The sequence below is a fragment of the Hermetia illucens genome, chromosome 3 (assembly GCF_905115235.1).
Source record: "Hermetia illucens chromosome 3, iHerIll2.2.curated.20191125, whole genome shotgun sequence".
NCBI lineage: Eukaryota > Metazoa > Arthropoda > Insecta > Diptera > Stratiomyidae > Hermetia > Hermetia illucens.
Genome location: NC_051851.1, coordinates 163161338 through 163178346, shown reverse-complemented (window position 1 = coordinate 163178346; position 17009 = coordinate 163161338). Strand labels below are relative to the sequence as shown.

General features: G+C 44.2%; 1 protein-coding gene across 4 annotated transcripts in view; it reads right to left on the bottom strand.

The window, feature by feature from the left end:
* LOC119653230 (sushi, von Willebrand factor type A, EGF and pentraxin domain-containing protein 1) overlaps positions 1-17009 on the bottom strand; it is a 131498-nt gene that overhangs the window by 34859 nt on the left and 79630 nt on the right. The window lies entirely within an intron of this gene.

Here is a 17009-nt window from a genome sequence, read left to right as displayed (position 1 = left end):
AGTCAGGCGAAAGAAGAAGGGGTCAAGCAGTGCACTGCAGGATAGACTGACGCGAAGTGTAGCTCCCTGGGGCCATTCTATTTCCCTCTGGGAGTGAGCTGTTTCTCTTATAGGGCTTTCCAGGGGCCAAACCTCTCGTATACCAAGACCGCTAATGAGTGGTGAGAGCCACACCCTGTCTGAGGTGAGCCTATTATTAAAAAAACGATATGGATCTAGATTGGGGAGTCGAAAAACACCTTCCCCAATCCAGAGTGTCATGTTTACCGTGCCCATTGCATAGTTTGCAGTCATTGGTAATTGAGTGTATTCGAACGGAAGCTTACTGATACCTGGTCGCCTCAGTGAGTGAGTTTGACCTTAACGTGCGGGGGAATCAAATGAGTACACGAATAAAAACAAAGAAAACTACAACCAAACAAGCAGGACCCCGTTCCGCACATAAACTGAGCAACCAGGCGGAGGCACACCTCCGAAATACCGAGAACTAGGTAATTACACCCAAAAGGGGAAAAGTTGGGACGTCAAGCAGTAGATCCAAGGTCAATATTGGTATACTATCAACAAATATCACTGCTCAAAAGCAGGGACAAGCAAAAGAACATCTGGGATCAATATATCAAATGTCAGGAAGGAGACAGGCCTCAGTGGCGCTGGTGCTAAATGGTACGTGCGTTATCTGAAGGAAGACCTGCACCCAGAAGAGGCCCTTAAGAACGCTGAGGACAAACCTAAGCCATTTACCGGAGCCAAAAAAGCGGGGAGCAGTGATGATTAGTCCGCATGTTGAGAATGCTCCAAAAAAAAACCCAAATCTGAACCTAATAGGGGAGAAAACCCGGGTAGGTCAGGCGTGAAGACAAGAGTCAGGAAGCCCGCCATTACCTCTACTAATGCGGTCAAAGTCAGTCGACTGACTATACTGCCAAAAAACGTTTTTCGAGCAAATACTTACTCGTGAAGAGCAGGAAACTATCGAAAACCTTGTCGTCAGGCAGATGTGCAAGGGATGGATTCCCAAACTCGTCTTCACTGGGATACGTTTTCGACCAGGTCACATACTTGTGGACTGCACGACAGAGAACACTGGAGAGTGGCTTAGGATCATAGTCCCTAAATTGTCAGGCTGGGAAGGAGCAAAACTGTCGACATGTGCTGACGATGATATCCTAATCGCTCAGAATGGGAATCTCCATGCGCGATTATAGAAAGTCTTCAGAAGTAAGGTAGAGGGCAAGGGCAGAGCACTTACCCTCGGGGTGGATGATCGATCCCTGAAGGCAATCAAACGTCGGAGTTGGTATATCAACTATAGATTTGGCAACATAGCTGTGCATGTGCAGAGGGAGAAGCCGGGAAAAGATAATTCGGAGGAGACAAACTTACAGAGGCCACCGAAAGGATCTCGGAGGCCATAAAGGGCTGGATCAATCAGGAAAGTTGACCTGCTGCCCACCTTCTAGGGCTTAAGGTGGACAGCGGCGTGCAGAAAACGCCATGTCGGGGGAGGCTGCCGCGGCGGTAATGGCAAGGGTAATTTCAAGGAGGAGGCATGTTGGTTATTTAAGACTGCTTTTGCAAAAAAACTAGAGCTTGCATCTTTCTTAAACGTAATTTAAAATATATATGTCTTTCAGAGTTCCTAACCGGGGACCTTGTGGCTAGCTAAGTCTTATTGGAAGCTGGGGGTAGCATTCGAAAGGCAGTCGTGGCATCGGGCTACTTCCCAAGAGACGACATCTTATGGAACACTCCAACATTGACCAGCAATAGCAGGAGGTACTAGACATAACTCTAAGGAATACTCCGATGAACGGGCTTATCGGAATTTGGAGAGAAAAGAAAAAGAATATTAAGGCATCCCAGGAGAATGGATTGGGATTCCTAAGCAATGCACTTGAGCAACTATTATACATGGCTCACCTTCAAAGGGGCGGTGACATCAAGAGCGAACTGGAACTAGCAACAGTAGTGAAAAATCTCAACAAGGTGGTCATTGATCAATATGAGGCCAGCTGACCAGGTAAGACAGTTAAGTCATCAAGGGATGTAACCTGGTGGAATCGAAACCTAGCCAAAATGAAAACAGAAAAGAGAACGAAAACTCTTCAGCCGGGCAAAATGAATCGGAGACTGGCCCACTGCAATGCACTGACTTCGTATTACTATACGCGATTAGGAAAGTAAGACGGAACAGCTTCAAGGAATTCTGTGAAGGTATCAAACAAACCACATCAGGCAGCAATCAGGCTTTACAAAGCTGACGGGACAATATTTTATGTCTGTCTAAAGAAGGAGGATGTGACATTTACCGACAATGAGGAGGACAGATTATACCTGCTTCTCAAAACTCATTTCCCAGGATCGTACCCCACGGTGGAGGACCGGAACATTCTGCCTGACATACCAACAACAAATTGAAGAAGAAGAAAGGAGAATTGGAAACTAACAAAAGAAACATTCTCGTAGACTAGGGTATGGTGGGCAGTGGGAACTTTTAAACCACTGGAATTACCCGGAATCGATGACATCTCCCCAGCATCAATCAAGAGAGGCCCAGCATCAATCCTGAAAAGCCTAGAAATCATCCTAAAGACTCTCTCTTCTAAGGGTGGTAAGGGGCAGCATAGCCCTAGGATATATACCAAGGGTATGGAGGCGGGCAAAAGTGGCATTTATTCCGAAAGCGAGTAAAAATGATCCTTTTCACCTTAAATCTTTCAGACCAATTTACCTGACGTCGTTCCTACTCAAAATGGTGGAGAAGGTCATACAAAACTACATTAGAACTAAAATTCGAATGCATAATCTCCTACATCATTGTCAACACGCTTACCGGAACGGTTAACCGAAACTGCTCTGTATCAGCTGACGCATGTCGCATGTCGGAAGCACTTGTCGGGAAGGTACGAGCGATCTGAAGACTTGCAGGTCCGTAGCAGGCACAGAATTGGGTTGCACCCCGAAGATACTATTTCGGGCATACACTGCAATAGTAAGGCCAATGATTACCTATGGGGTGGTAATCTGCGCACAAAGAACTGAACTCAGCACATAAACCAGGTAGTAAGACAAACTGTAAAGACTGGCTTGCATCTGGAGTAACAAGGCAAACTGGGAGCGTGGCTATGACATACGGCTTAAACCAGCAACTGATGAATTGGTACACTGACGGATCCCTCACAGGCGAGAGAGCGAGTGCCGGGGTCATTGGTCCAAGGAAGTGGCATTTAGGTCAAGCCAAGTGAACTTTAAACTGGTATGGGAATGCCTTGAGAGACTGGATACACTCGGCTCGCACAATAAGGTGTGGACACTCTGGGTTCCAGGCCATGTTAGGGGGAAGGCAATGAGGCAATGGACGAACTGGTCAAGAAGGGAGAAGGAACGCCTTTACACGGGCCAGAACCCTTCTGTGGAATCGGAAAAGGATTTATGGCTATGACATTAAAAAATGAACAGGAACGTCTGAGGGAACTATACTGGGCGAGCCTACTCGGAATGGAGCAGTCCAGGCTGCTTATTGGGGGATATTAACACAAACGCACAAAGGACTGTTGAAACTTCCGAAGAAGAACCTCTGAATTATGATTGGGGATTGTCGCTGGTGACTGCCGATTAAATCATCACCTAAGGAAGCTAGGGATATCTATGGGCACTGCCTGCAGGTTCTGGGCGGAGTGTGACGAAACCTCTATACACGTTCTGGGACAGTATCCTGGAAGAACACCTAATACCAGATGCAAAGTTGAAAGGGGGCACTGAAACTTTGATGGTCTTCTTAGACCATTTTACGGACAGCGACCCAGAATACAATTTATTTGTTGAAAAACATGTCGTAAAATAAGGAGCAGTTATTGAGAAACAATAATAACTTTTATGTTCTCCATTTGACTCCTCCTTTTTCATTATGTCGAAAATACTTGGAATGTACAACGTACACGCGTCGATAGACATACTCGTAACATCATTGCACGCTTACAAAACTTACGACTATTCTTTTTATTGTGTTAAGCCTTCCAAAACCGTCGAATCTTCCGCGATCTCAATTCTTCTTTCAATTCAAAACGATTAGCATGCTTAGCACGTGATCACCTAATTTCTGTAATCTACTCACATATCATCGTACCTTCTGTAGCAGTTACGAGAAATATATGTAAATGTTTCCTACATTCAGGTTAGTAACCTCTCCAGTACCATGGAACCTAGTTAACCAAAATATGTGAGCCTGAAGTGGGTTCAACCTGTGTGGAATTTCGAAGGTATCTCGAGTATGTTGGAGTGAAAAACGGTCATCAAAGGGCTATTGGCTTTCTTTTGGGGAGAAAATTATTAAAAATTATGAAAATAGGACGGACTGGGATGTCCATTTCAGTACAGTGGCACCAGCATCGAAAACTCTCCATCGTTTGCGCTTATTCAATCATTACGTGGCGTTTCTGTCTCGGGTTATGGAATTGTATCTTTATCTGAACTCTTTGCTATTGTAACGCAAATTAAGCGTGCACACAGCACTTATCATTCCACACACTGGCGGGTATTAGTTGCATAGGAAACTGGTTGGCTCCAATCGATTTTATGGTGCTAAATTGTTTAGGTATGACCTAATGGAGACCCGAGATAGATACCGTGTTAGCATCATGCTGACGAAATTGTTATTACAAAATCGATTTTGATAAACAAGTTTTATTTGAGATGTTGATTGACTTTTGATTACACACCTCAAGGCAAATATTTGAAATGGCTGGAAGTAACGGCTACCATGCGAATACTCGTTTGTGTTCATATTTGAATTTGATTGGAGTGGAACCTGCAGCGTTTTAGGCTGGATCTTTTGTAATAATAATAATAAAATGATAGACAACCAACAGCAGGGAAAAACAGGTATTCGAGCCGTAGATAAGGGTTAGTTTGAGGAAAGATAACTGTGACGAGTTATCCAATTATAGATACATCAGAGTGACCCTCTACATGCATTCCAATGGAGAATCTTCTACATATCTGAAGATACGAATCCATAACTATATTTATACATCCTAAAAAGATAGATCCAAACAGCTTTCTTAACCAGAAAAAAGTTATATTGCCTACGCCCATCTATTCATCTGACAAGATACTTTCACTCTAATCCCTACGATATTGTAATTACTTTTTAATCTGATCGAAACCAAAATCGACCCGCTGACATACAGTTCATCATAAACATCCATTCTATTCCCGATAAAAACGGAATGGTTCCATTTACCCAAGCATTCTAGGTTAATTATGACCGAGATGACGACATTTTCTCCATCAAAAGAATTTCATTTGTCCACAAAAGAAGAAATGGAAAGAAGCCATCATATCATCTCTTGTCCACTTTGGCCGTATTTGTATAACAGTACCGTGGCGACCAAAAAAGCAACCTATCTGATACCTACCGTCCTAAGCTACTTCTTTGACTGTATGTCAACAATCTGGACGGTCATTAACAACTTTCAAGAACGCTTTGCACTCTATGGCATGCGTACAAGACGCATTGCTATCAATGTCGGACGAGGAAAATAAGAAGAATTGGTTTTCGAGGTATGTAAGTTAGTGTATCTTTTTTTGGTGTGGTATATCAAGTTCTTTTGGATGTTGCCCTGCTTGCTTCTTGGCGGGAGAGTGTGTGAGTGTCAAGCGAACACACTTGTCTCGTGGCTACGAAAAAATGACCCATCGAATTCCATTGACTGGGACTCATTGGAATGATACCGGTGAAATCGAGATCAAAGCGTGAACGTTTAAGAACTGGGACACTATGGCAGTTAGGTAATGAAATGCAAAAAAGTATGGAGTTTTAGGAGATAAATATGGATAATGGGATCGTCTCGATTTTTGAATTTGGCGGAAATTTTATGTTTTTGAACTAAGAGGGCGGAGACAAAAAAGGGAGTAGCTGGTTCCCGAAATATGGTAATTGCGTAATAAAATAAATAAAATAAGAACGGAAAATTCTTGTCTATTTTTATTCGACCTTCACCTTCGCAAACCCAAAACCTCCACAAACGTTTGACTCGATTTTGGGGACCAACATCGCCATCCACACGTTTGCAAGTGCGTAGACAAGCAAATTCCCTTTGATGTATGCCAACAAACCGATACTCGATCAATACACAAACCCAGGCAAATACTCTATCCACAAATTTGAATTTGCGACAGCTTGTTGAGGTTTGACAAACGTGTGGATCCGGCGTTAAAATGAACACTAGGAACACTGCTGAACTAGACTCAAATGGACTCTGTTTCTTCCAATGACATGAGGTATCTCCAGAAAGTAAGTGCACTCTGGCTCCCATGTCTGTAAAGAATAGTTTTCCGACATATTGGCAATGCTACCGCTAACGCCCCCCCCCCCTTACACCCCCTTCAAAATGAGACCGAATCTCTCAAAATCCGCACTATAATTCGATACCTCGTTGTGATGAGAAATCTCCGGTTGAGAATTTGAACGAGGTTAAAACTATTCGGATTACCCAGACCAGACGAGACGAAGTAGAAAGGGGGTTCCCCGAAACGGGGGGGGGGGACGTCCTCGGGATCCAGAATAGAATTTTCACCCCAAACCCGCATAATTTTCATCCCGGACTCCGTTTTCCCACATAATTTTCACCCCGAGCCCGGATTTTTTCTCTACGGCATGGCACACTTGAAATCAAAAGACACTCTCATGTCCACTTAAGTCAAAAAATTGAGAACTACAAATTCTGACAAAAAATCAAGGCATCCGTGCTTTGGGACCATAAAGGCAAAGTTTTGAATGAATATCTGACTTAGGGGGAGACTATCAACACGAGAAAAGAACTGCGAGACCCTGTAAAAATGAAAGGGACAATTCAGAATAAAAGGATGGCATGCTAGCACGGCCTGTTTCACGGCAACTTTCGATCATAGAGGGACAACGCCACGAAGCAATTGTTAACCTCGCTTGAATAGGACGTATTGAACCACCCCTACATTCCCCTGACTTGGCGCCTTCAGACAATCATCTGTTCACTTCACTGGAGATGCACATAGGTGGAAAAACGAACGAAGGACTAAAGGGGAAGGTGGAGCAGTGAACGAAGGAGCTGGCGCGAGGTATTCACAAATTCATCCCCTGCATGACCCCGAGCATCGAAATGGATGGCGATTATGGTGAAAAATAACTTGCATAGGCACAGATGTAACCATGTATTTTTTTTTCAAAAAGTTTTTTTGAAGCCTACCCAGGTTAAGTATGTTTATTTTCTGGATGTAGTTCGTGTTTTTTTAATTGATCTAAGGTAGCCTGGTCTGATTATGCTTCAGATTAAGGTTACATAATTCAGAGAAGTCCATACACGATCTCCTGGTGGTAGCCGCTGAAAACTGTCTTCGGAGGAGCTACGAGTTTCGCCGGAGTCCTACTCAAGAGTCAGTACCAAAAGGCCAACCACATTCGAAAAATAAAAAGGCCGGTACTGTCGGTGAGCACGGCTAAAAGGACCTCGCTAAATATCAGGCGAATTTCGACGAGTATAACAGCAAACGCCTGACAAACCAGTAGGGACGAAACCTATCACTTTCAAGCGCAATCGATGCCAGGATGAGGTCGAAAAGAGGAACAGATTGTGCAACGGCTCAGGAGCCACACAACCTCGGCAAACAGTGGAATAGAAATGGCCAGCAGACGGAGCATCCACAGCAAAACCCTTCAGCAACATGGCCAAGACCCATTTACGGATGGTGGATGGTGGCCGGCGGTATGGACCACCGTTAAAGCCAGACTGGCAGAAATAGTCATCAAGCATGCCCTAAATGGTAAGAGGGAATGGGGAGTGCAGGTGGCACGCAGGTCATAACACGCAGAAATCAATTCTCCAGTAATTTACTCGGTTTGTGCGTCGCTAAGATCAGTGACGCCGGAAAGGGAATAAAACTCAAGGTAGCCCCATACGACGAGATTCAACGGAGACCATGGATCGCATTGGGTTACCGAAGATCTTCAAAACCCTATGGTCCTTATCGACGAAGGAGGAGAAATTCGGGTGAATAGTCAAACTTTTCTACTCTGCATAAATGAAGAGTACCTTGAGGCACTGAAAGGGGTGGTTTCCCAAGTGCGGTTTCTAATTAGGAATGCAAGGGTGAAAGTGCACCTTTTCACGAAACTGGACGACGACTTGTCCGAAGTTAATACCGCCAATAAACTCTCGGAAGATCAGCGGTCCGAGTGGCGACGACGATCCCCTTATACATACATGCAGATCATGCTGAGGGTAGCGCAGATACATCTGCAGCACTCTTTACGCGCCCCAGATAATCTGCAAATTTTTCTCAAAGAGGAAAACATCGACGTCGTATTAATATATGAGCCCTGCATAAGAGGAGACCGAACCAACAAAGTACTCAAATGTTAATATTCTAATTCATTTCACAGCACACGTAGAGCTTGTCTCCTCGCCAAAAAACTTGAACACCTTTCTGCGTCCGGAATCATGTTCGAGTGACCTAACCGTTGTCAATATAGAGTAGCCTGGAGCCAAGAATATATCTTCCGCTGGTTAGACGGCTCATGACCGATCAACTACATCATCTGAAGCAAAGTCAACATGTTGACAGGCTACGACGCCATTGGGAGCCTCACGCTTTGGGGTAGCTCGGAAATCAAAGAAAGATATGAGTCCCTCTATAAATTCATTACTAGGGGTGTTACGCTAACTACACCATTTCCGCAGTTCGGAGGTCTGTGGCGGTTGGGAAGAGGCCCTCGACAATGGGACTTTCACAGCGGAGAACTAGAGAATTTCCTTCCCAGATCGCAGTTGGAGATTTTTCAATCTCAAGAAAAACCTACTGCCGTTGCCAAGAACAAACTTTCCGGTGCTTCCGATGGTAAAATTGCGACGATAGACGAGCTGGAACCAAAGGTTCAGGAAAACAGAAAAATATTGCTACCATGGTGGATTGAAGATATGTCCACGAATCTAATGAGGAAGGCCCTCAAGATCTGCTATAGACATAAATACTGCCAGCCATACAACGACTTCCTGAAGTGATGCAAATCGGCCAGAGAGAAGCGGTTTTGATTGGACTTTTGTCAAATCGTCGGAGACACTAATGAATCTGCCAGATTCAGTAACATATTCCTTTCTTAAAATGCCAGAAAGTTCCAAGAAAAAATCTTCTGGTGTCACCCTGAAGCTGCTAGTCTATGCGCACTTCCCCGTCAACAAGGATGACTGGGAGTCAGAACATTGTTTAGAGGATATTCAGCCCCAGTCGTGTGAGATTATCTAATCGGTAATTGCCGAAGATAAAATCAACAGGGCTGTAAACAACTTCTCTGCATATAAATCTCCAGGCCAGGTGGCATAATGCCAGTAATTCTTTAGAAAATGCAAATGGGCGGTTATGCCGTTGACGTGTAGGGACTTACCAGAGCTATATTTCATTCGGATACCTACCGCACTCCCCGAGACGCGCGCACGGGGTTTTCATGCCGAATGCGGGCAGGCGTCGCAATGAGTCGTGAAGGATTTTCATCCAATCAGCCTCACCTCTTCCGTGTTGAAGACCATAGAGCGCGGCACTTAATGCGGTTATCGAGAGGATGCCCTTCTCTATGGCTCAGTACGCCTACCTCCACAGAAACCGCCCTTCGCGAAATAATTGACACGGTTGAGTAGTCACTATAATCCAAGCAGTATACTATACCTACCTTCCTGGACATAGAGGGAGTATTCAACATTAGTACCAAAGCTATTAAGGAGGCTTTAACCAGAATATGATTGGAGAGGTGTTTTACGCATTGGATAGTATCCATGATAAGAAAGAGGATAATCCAATTTGAGCTGAGAAGTAGTCATTTGCTGCGAGCAAAATTCCTCCTCAGGGTGGTGCCATCTATCCAGTCTTCTGATAGTGATAAATGAGAGTGAGAGGGGTGAGATATATTGGACAGAAGCGGAGTGAAAATGATGGTGCATACCGATGCTTTCTTGATATTGGTGTTAGGGAAATTTGTATCCGTTATCAGTGAAATGATAGAGGGTGAGTTGGGAAAGGTGTGTTTTTTCGCTGGAGTATGGCAGATGATCCTGGATACTGAATTCCTGCAAGAGGACGAAAATAGGACGGTTCTGAATAGAACCATTGCTCGTCACATCCTAACGTACGGTTCTGTTAAATGATGGATAAGCGCTAAACAAGAAGTACAAAAGATATCCACCTTAAAAGGACTTAAAGAACTGTTTGTGAAGTTGCTACTGGGAATCTGTAGTCCTGCCCGGCAAATGACCCCAATGTACTGCTATACCTTCTTCACCTGGATCTCCACATTAAACACGCCATAGCATATAAGGCTGTCACACTACTTGTTGAACAGCAAAGCCCTACGGCCGTAATAACATCCTGGACGGTAGTTCTATGCATTCCCAAGGGACTACGCCACACGACGCCACACACGGAGCTTCAAGAGCAATTTTTTTGTGGGATTTCCAGCAGAGTAGAGTGTGGAGGGATCAAAGATGATCTGCGAAGTTGGTGTGGGGTTTTATTGGATACACACAGTCTAGCAGAATGATACGGTCTTCCAATATTCGCCAGTGTAGTGGCGATATTGGAAGCCTGACCATGGCTGAGACGTGACTCGAGTCCCAAAGGTGCCATTCTTACCGACTATCACGCGTCCATTGAGGCTTTATAACCACTGACGGTGTCCTCCAGGCAGATAGGGCAGTGAAGGGACGCGTTGAACCGTATGAGCGGCATACTCAAGGGAACCCTCCTCTGAGTTTTCGGTCATACATAGAGGGTAATGAGCTTGGATTCGGTTGCGCTCGAAAGCCCTTCGGTGGGGCACAATCGCCGTTCTACTACCCGGACCACTTAAAATTTATTGATTACTGATGGCGTAAGCTGCCCCTTTGAGCCAAGTAGGGGGGATTTGGCTGGGCTTTCCTAGAACGAGCCACGATTGCGAGAACTCTTGTGCCAGACCTGGGCATATGATTAGGGTGGCTTTTACCGGGCATTGGTTTACAGGGAACCAAGCCATCTGAATCGGTGTACCTTATAATTCAAAGTTAACTCAAAGTTACGGAGAGGAAAGAAAGACCTTCAGGTACTTCCTTTGCGTATACTCAGCTCTAGCCAAAGTCAAGCTGCGGACAGGATAGCTGAGTTGCTATCTTTCGTAAACGTTACTGGCTGGTTCTAAAAATCTGTACCGACTAGATTCTAGTTTCCTCATCCTCCCCTGGCATCGAAACGAAATGGGCCCGTTTTCCCAACAGCAGCCATGATCTTAGGAGTTTATGGGTATCGCGGACCATAGTGCTAGTTGGGACCCTCAGAGCGGTCTCATATGCACATTTACTTACCCCTTCTTTTATTTTGATATGCTTACCGAAGACAAGCAAATTGGATAAAGGGATACCTTTACAATGTTCATGTGGTCAGCGACTGCCCTCCGTACTCTCTACAGAAAAACTATATTTAGAAAGCTGTAGATAACTAGGACGTAGTCTCGCCTGTATCTGCTATAAAAAGTTCAGTGGGCGGAAAAAGCCACGTAACCTCGACATAGTAGTACATATTAGTAATAACATCAGTTAAATCAAGAAAAACAAAAGCAACGAAAGAAACAACTCCATTGCTCCACTGACAGAGCAAACAATGGTGACAATAAAACACAACATAGCAAACCTTGTATCTGAAATAAAGAAGAATGCGACCAACTTCCCGCAATTATGAAATGAATTCTTTTCTTTCTTGCATAACTTGTCTCATTATTCTAACGGTGTAGTTGCGGTTTCTTCAATATGGTATAGTCAAGTTAATGGTTACTACCTATACGACATAAATAGAAATACATACGGCGGCCAACCTATAGCGCAGACCATGGAAGCTAGTCACAAGACCGACCTAAGATGGTATGCAAAGCAGCAATAACAACGGAATTATTACGAATCCACCAGTGCTTAGGCTTTACAGCATTACAAGACGCTGGAAACGGCTACCATACCACAAACATACTTCCAGGCACATGAGGCATTCCTCTTGCTTCATTCAAACATTCCTTGGAACCATTTGACTGGATCTTTTCGCTATTCTCTTTGCCTTTTTGTCGCTGACTGCAATGGCCATCGTACAGAACAGTATCTACTTGATCGAGGCCAATTTGCATGCTCGTAATTACTCGTATCTCGATAATAATTGGTTTAAACCTGTACCTTGTTGTTGTGCTTCTTGGGTTGGCTACGTACGTTGGAAAGTGGAACACTTACAACTGCTCAGCTTACTGCGTTTTTCTTTCAGTGTCTATCTCGGCCTATGCAAAATGGAAAACAGGTTAAACTGTTTTATTGGCCACTACCCAAATGCAGAGGGAAAAGTTCAGATGACATAGGAAGTAAACTGAAGTGGCTTTGATAGATACGTGAATATGTTTTCAGAAGCGCCACTCTAGGTTGATCTGTGAATGGAGGCAAGGATCATTAGCAGATTAAGATTGCACCGGACCAAATTGGATCTTGATTGTTGCTTCCATTGCTTCCATTGGAGTAATAAAGGCTCATGATTTCGTCGATTGCTAGTAAACTAGTTTTGATAATTGATACCGTTCATGAGATGGTAATTGCAGTTCTTATTGGGTTACATGTGCTACTGACTGTTAGAACGGATTTGGTATCTTCGTATCTGGAACACTTTCCTGAATTCATTGCAATTTATAAAAGATTTGCACAGAAATCCGTTAGAACATGCAGCGATAGTATCATTATATCAATATAAGTAAACAATTTGTAAACGTCCATTTACGTAGATACGATCGATTGTTTGCCGAATGCTACGTATCTATCATTACACGCAATTTTATCAAGTCTTACACATCATTAGATACAATAATGTTGTAATGGCTCTTCACAGAAACCGCAAATTGAAGAGGTTTGTTTTTCATGTGAAGTATCTGAAAAAGCCTACAAAAGCGGCTACAGCTCTAATATAATAAAAACACTTGACTTTGAATTTGGTTTCTAGTCTATTCTGCAGGCGACATTGATTTATCGGGCGTTATTGAGCCTGTTATCTCTGTGGATTATTGTTATATTGTTGCAGTTTTCGGATTGTGTAATCGTCCTTGGCAATCACCAATGGATATCTTTTAGGTTAATTTCTTCAAGGACAATGTTGTAAGAACGCCCCGCATTGTATATGCTTACATAATAAATCAATCAAGTGCTGAAAAATATTATAGTAATATTTAACCCACTGTAAGGAGAAATGGTGTATCAAGCATTAGAAAACAAGATACGTCTATGCCTAATACCGCGTAACATAGCCATTCTGACCGACAGCCAAGCGGCCATCAAGGCCTTGTACTCAACGACGACATCTTCCCGGCTGGGGCAGTGTAGAGACGCGCTTAACCGTCTGGGCGGCACGCTCAAGGTCACTCTCCTCTGGGTTCCCGGGCATAGGAACATAGAGGGGAATGAGCGGGCTGACAGATTGGCCAGGCAAGGCTCTGCTCTTGACAGTCCTTCGGCGAATATAGTCGGTGTTCCGCTGGCGGCTGCCGGGAGCCGAGTCTACTCGCACTACCTAGCAGCCGCGGGCCTGAGATGGCGAAGGCTTACAAGCTGTGCCAAGTCAAGGAGAATTTGGCCCGCTTATAACATAGCATTCAAGATTACGGCGGTCTGCACGGGACACTGGCCCATAGGGGACCATGCCCCCAGGCTCGTCATACCCTACAACTCGCATTGCCGAAGCTGCGCAGAAGGAAGGGAAACCCTCATGCACTTTCTCTGCGATTGCCCAGTTCTGGCTGGGGACACTGGATAAACCATTCTTTGGGGAACTCAGAGAGATTTCTAGCTACAGGGTGGGAAAGCTGCTTTCCTTTGTGAATGCTACCGGCTGGCTAAGAAGATCCAAGCCGGCTGGACTTTGCCTCCCTGCTCCCATAACAACAATCACGGTCTTAGGAGTTTGTGGCATCAAAACGGCGCACCAAAGCGCTAATTGGGCTCCTCGGAGCGGCCACTGAAACCGTACCCCCTAATACAACTCCCCAGAATCTAGTCCAAAGTCATTAGCACTTCGGCCTTTCCGACAGTATCTTATGCATTGAGAAGGCTCTAGAGCCCAAAAAAGAAAACTCCAATGAACGATCCTCCTCAATATGAAAATTCGGCATCCTGAATTTCAAGATCAAACGATTAAAAACACTGAAAAGCTGCTTTCTTGCCTGATACTTCCCCTAAACCTCAGCCGATAATGAGCAGAGACTTTTAAGGATTAAGGAGGAGAGGAGTAGAGGAAAAGATCCTCAAATTAACTCGAAATTAATATGTTTTTAACCTTGCGCAGTTTGTATGTAGAATAACTCTTGGAAAATCTAAGATGTTTCAATCCAAAGGAAGCGGAATTCCAGTCATGATACAAACCATCCCACTATAAGTTCAATGATCCTAAAAAGGAAATTGAATACGAACATATTGTATTAGATATGATCCATCACAATGATAATGGTGTCTTACTTATCGAAAGTAGAGCTACAATTATCTTTTGTCTTTTTACGTACTTTTGTTTGTACTTCCCTCAGGTTAAAACAGCTTTCGCCCCTTGGTAGGGTATAGCGCGCCAACCACACCTATGCACCATCTTTCGCGGTTACCTGAAATGCGTTTCAACTCCCCCATGACTTTCCAAGACCCGTCCCCTCGCACCCGTCGTCTACTGTTTTGCGCCAAGTGTCCTTGTGGCGACCCACTCTTCAGCCATCTTGGAAGCGTGGATGCCACTGCATGGCATAGCCCGCAATGCAATGATCGTCCCTCTTTAATGTGTGACCTAGCCACTGCCATTTCCGTCTTCCTATAACATCGTATACGACTGCCAAGTCTGTGCGCCAACCAAATTGTTCGTTTAAGATTGTGTCAGGCCAGCGTACTCCGATGATACGACGTAGAGAAATACTGACGAAAGCTTGCAGGTTTTAGGTAACAGTGGAATCCACTTTCTATGTACTACTCCCATACAGCAACGCATAAAGAACACTAGCAGGGAGCAGGTGTCCCTCAAGCGCTACTTTAGATGTCATGAATTTGCAAATCAACCTCAACCACTGCGAAGCGAAGGGGCGACGAGTCTTTTCAAAAAGGCGGCCAAACTTTCGGTGGAATGAAGTGATCGCGGAATTGCAGGCTGCATGTTTTTTTAGAGCTAGAAAGATCTGCCAACGATCTAGAGGAAGACCAAATTTTGACAAGAAACGGCAAATATATGCGAACCTTGGAGATAAGCTTAAGCAGGCTATACGGACCAGCAAGCGAGAATGCTCCAAGGAATTTTGCGCAGAAGCAGACCAAAGACCCCAGGGGACAGTGTACAGAGTGGTTATGAAGAAACTAAGAGTGCGAACACCACAGGTGACCAGCTCACATCTTTTGCTTGATATCGGCATAGCGCTTTTCCTCACGGATAAAGGCGAGCGCAAAAAACATAAGCAGGCATTCGGCGTCTACACCATACCTTCAGCAACTGAGGAGGAACTTCCTCAAATTATCATCATACCGCTTGATTTGCCTTATCGACATGGTGGGAAAGATGCTCGAAAGGGTTATCTACAATAGACTTCTCTCTACCATTGAATATAAGGATGGACTATCGGAGCGACAACTTGGATTTCGACAAGCCCACTGAACGATCGATGCGTAGACGTTGTTTTGAAGCTGGCTCGAGACGCGATGTAGTCTAGAAAATGCTGTGCTGTGGTGACAAAAATGCGTTCAATTCCGCCAGCTGGGAGTGAATAAAAAGCTCACTAGCTGAAACAGGTGCTCCTAGTTATTTGAATAAGCTCCTCGAAAATTACCTCTCGGAGAGGACACTCTGGTACGATACGGATAAGAGATGCAAGCACTGCACCGTCACTGGAGGAGTACCACAGGGTTCAGTGTTAGGTCTTCTTCTGTAGAACGTGATTTACAATGGGGTCCTTGTCCTTTCTGTTCCAAAGGAGGTTACGATAATCGGTTTCACAGATGATCTAGCCGTGCTTATTGTCGCGAATCAATGTGGGTTTTAGCTTCAAATCTTCTGACAGATTTGGATTTATGTGAATATCCTTTTCAGATTCCAAACATCGACTTGGGATTGTTGGAAAAAATCTACAACCAATCTTTAAAAATCCCCCCCCCCCTCCCGAGTTAATCTGCAATATTAGAAACGTTTATTTTCTGGGTGGACACTCGTCCATTCGCAACCATTTAGAGCCATCATAGACCTTGTTAAAACCCCCAGAAGGGAAGCTAGTTTTCCATTACTATTTACGCTTTTAGCACTGATGCAAACTAAGAGCATTTTATTAAGTAAGAGAAGTATTAGGTATTTTGCAGTTCGCATAGCAATGAATAGACAGAAGTCGCGATAGCACACCACCATGAAGGCAACCTTTCATCGCTTCCGTTGTTAGGTAACGACCAACATCCACTTCAGCACACAACAATTTTTGCCTAGATCCACCTACTGCCTCGATTTTTTTTAGAAATTGCTCTAAGTGCTCTATATCTTCCTTTAGCATCGTTGGGTAGAGGCCATTCATGCCAGGTGCTTTGAAGTGTTCAAAGGAATGTACGGCAGCTCTCGCCTTTTCATTGGTAACAACCGCTCTGGCAATGTCCCGATTCCTATTGCAGCACTTTGGATTCGAAAGCGATTCATTCATATTAAGGACTCTGTACAGCCTGGCAGCCACCCTTTCACCGCCCAGTTCCTAATAGTATGCTCTAAAAGAGTCGGGTTTCGAACATTTTATTGGCCTGGAATAGTACAAACAGCACAAAGGGAGTCCTTCTAGAAATAGAAGTTTCCGAGAAAAGAGATATATGCAATGTCGGTCCTTCGAAAAGAAAAAGCGGATCCGGAATTAAGGGTGTAGGAAACTAGTTTAGATTAAAGTACCTAAAAAGAATTTCCTTTGAACTACGAAATGAAGCACACTAGTAATGTCCACGCAG